Genomic DNA, 3,223 nt, shown 5'->3' on the forward strand with positions numbered 1-3,223 from the left:
GGAACTGGCAGGAACACCAGTAATTTCACACAAAGGAAGAAATATAAATAGAACAGCATACTTTCTCATACAAGTACATGGCACATATCAGCAATATGAAGTTTTGGGGTAACAAACACTTTAAGTAAAGCTGTACCTGTAGTTGGGCTGGCAATAAACAACTTATTTTCCCGCACCATTTAACCACTTGCTGACCACCCTATAGCACTTTTACTGCTACAGGATGGCAGCTGTGGGCAGAATCATATATATATACATGATTTTGCATTTCTGCTAGCAGGCCGCGTCCACGTCCACTTCTGCTGTGATCATTCACAGCAGAAGCTGATCGGCGTTTCACAGAGACTCGATGTCCTCCGGCACCCGCTGATCGTTAGTAAAACACAAAGAACTGAGATATGCCCATGTAAACAAGGCATATCTCAGTTCTGACAGGGGGGGAGGAATGATTCTGTGTCTCTGCAAAGCAGAGACTAGAATCAATATCTTCCTCTATTTAAAGCAGCACACTGTGTACACAAAAACACTGCATGGCACACAGTTAACCTTTTGATCGCCCTAGATGTTTAACTTCTTCCCAGCCAGTGCCATTAGTAGAGTGACAGTGCATATTTTTAGCACTGCTTACTGTATTAGGGCTCTTTCACACGGTCCGCCTCCGTAGGCGGATCCGTGCTGCTCAGCGGGGATCGATCCGCGATCCCCGCTGAGCCGGCGGATGACAGCTCCGTCTCCGCTTGCAGTGCGGAGAGGGAGGTGTCACAGCCCCCGCTGCTCTCTATGGGGAATCGGATGAGAGTGGACCGCCTGTCCGCTCTCATCCGATCCCATCCGATCCGATCCCCAGGACGGATGGAAAATAGGGTTTCCATCCGTCCGGTTTTCACGGACAGGATCGGATGCGGATGGCAGCGGGTGTCAGCGGACATGTCACCGCTGACATCCGCTGCTCCATAGGGCTGAATGGGGCATCCGATCAGATCCGCCAAAAAAACTGACAGGCGGATCTGATCGGACCACCCGTGTGAAAGAGCCCTTAGTGTCACTGGTTCCCCCAAAGTGTCAAAAGTGTCAGTTAGTATAGTTGCAATATCACAGTCCTGCTATAAGTCGCTGACCGCCATCATTACTAGTATAAAAAATAAATAAATAAATAAAACTTCCATAAATATATCCCATAGTTTGTAGACTCTATAACTTTTGCGTAAACTAATCAATATACGCTTATTGGGATTTTTTTTTTTTTTTTCAAAAACATATAGCAGAATACATATTGGCCTAAATTCACATAAATTTTTCACATTTTTTTATTTTATATGTTTTAAAGCAGAAAGTGGAAAAAAATATATATATATTTTTTTTCAAAATTGTCAGTCTTTTTTTGTAAATGAAAAACATTTTAATATAAAAGAAAGAAAAAATGAACAGCACAACAAATGGTAATGGGTATGAAATCAGTAGTATGACTAATTGAGGGTTGAGATCATGGGGAGGTTAGGCTCATTATATCCTAATACTATACTCGTTCCAAAGCTTCCAACATGATTATGCTGTTCCCTCGTACGACCACCATGCCAATATTTTGATGCCCACTTGGTGACACTTCTGTGCATTCATCTACCACAAGATTCATGAATGGGTCAAATCCTCAAAGTATTCCCTGAACATGTCTCCCTCCGTTTAACTTTAAAGATAATTTTTTGTCCATTAACTTCTTTAACTCAGGGGGGTACGCTTTGCTCATGGTGAAGCCGTTCCTTCGATCCGCTCCGATCACACAACGTTCTCAGCACACTGCCAGTCTTTTTTTGTTTATAGCGCAAAAAATAAAAAAAGCAATGATGATCAAACACCACCAAACGAAAGCTCTATTTGTGGGAAAAAAATGGCACACATTTTATTTGGGTAAAGTTTTGCACGACCACGTAATTGTCAGTTAAAATAACGCAGTGCCGTATCGCAAAAAATGGCCTGGTCATGAAGGGGGGTAAATTTTCTGGAAGTCAAGTGGTTAAAAAAAATGCTTCAAATTGGGTTGTTTTAAGACAAACCTGCTGCTTTATGCCGCATGGATGAATCACAAACAAATGTTCTTTAAACCAAAGCGCGTTTTATTTTTCTTGGCGCGCTAATTGTTTTTGACATCTCTTGTGGACTCTCAGTGGAGAAATCTCTGTGTTCATCTTCTTAGAACTACTCAGATGCTGCAGCCAAAGGCATTCTGCCCTTCTTGTGTCAGTTTTCAAGTCTTTTTATATTGATTAAATGTAAAGGGATGGCGTGATGATAATACACTCAGTCTCACCCTGTGCAGAGATTCTCCAGCTTGCAGGAGAACAACTAAAGCATCAGCAGACTGAGAGGAATTGTCACTAGGGCAGGTGAACTGAGCAGTTAAAGTGATAGTAAAGTCTCCTTTTAAAAAAAATAAAAAATAACAAACATGATATACTTACCTCTGCTGTGCAGTTGCTTTTGCAAAGAGCAGCCCAGATCCTCTTCTTCTCAGGTCCCTTTTCACTTTTCCTAGCCCCTCCCTCCTATTGAGTGCCCCCACAGCAGTTTGCTATCGTGGCACCTGAGCCGAGTTGCAGGTCAATGTGTCAATTCAGACACAGAGCTGTGGTTCGGCCTCCCCCCCTCTCTCCTAATTTGCTAACTGACTTTGATAGACAGACATGGAGCGAATGACGCCGTGGTCTCAGCCAATCAGGAGGGAGAGTCCCGGACGGCCGAGGGACTTGTGGACATTACTGGACAGAAATGGGGCTCAGGTAAGTATTAGGGAGGGGGGGGGCTTAGGGGGCTGCTGCATACAAAAGGCTTTTTATATTAATCCATAGAATGCATTAGGATAAAAAAACCTTCTGACTTTGCAACTCCTTTAACCCTGTACACTCAAATGCACATGGGGGGGTAGCTGCCATCACGTGTTTTAATATAAACTAACACCATTCAAAGCATCTTCTCCTGTCAGTCTGACCTTCAAAAATGTCTGTATCACTCAATGCCGCACCTAGACAGGAATATAACAGAGTTTACAATATGGTAATTTTTCACAGAAGCACAGTTCTAGTTAAAGCAATCAAAGATTCAGCTTAAGGATTTTTAATATTGTTTTAAAAAAAAGAAGAATTGTGAAAAAAATGTTTACAGAAAAGATGATAAAAAAACGATATAAGAAACAGTAAGATAAGTGATTTAGAGTATAAATACTTAAAGT

At 42.0% G+C, this 3,223-nt stretch overlaps 1 pseudogene across 1 annotated transcript; it reads right to left on the bottom strand.

The window, feature by feature from the left end:
• Positions 1-1,382: 1,382 nt before the first annotated feature.
• Positions 1,383-1,789, bottom strand: LOC309562284 (small nuclear ribonucleoprotein G-like; annotated as a pseudogene). Its single transcript has one exon. The product of its transcript is annotated as a small nuclear ribonucleoprotein G-like (transcript).
• Positions 1,790-3,223: the final 1,434 nt, after the last annotated feature.

The sequence above is a fragment of the Pelophylax lessonae genome (genome assembly GCF_965119305.1).
Source record: "Pelophylax lessonae genome assembly, chromosome: 8".
NCBI lineage: Eukaryota > Metazoa > Chordata > Amphibia > Anura > Ranidae > Pelophylax > Pelophylax lessonae.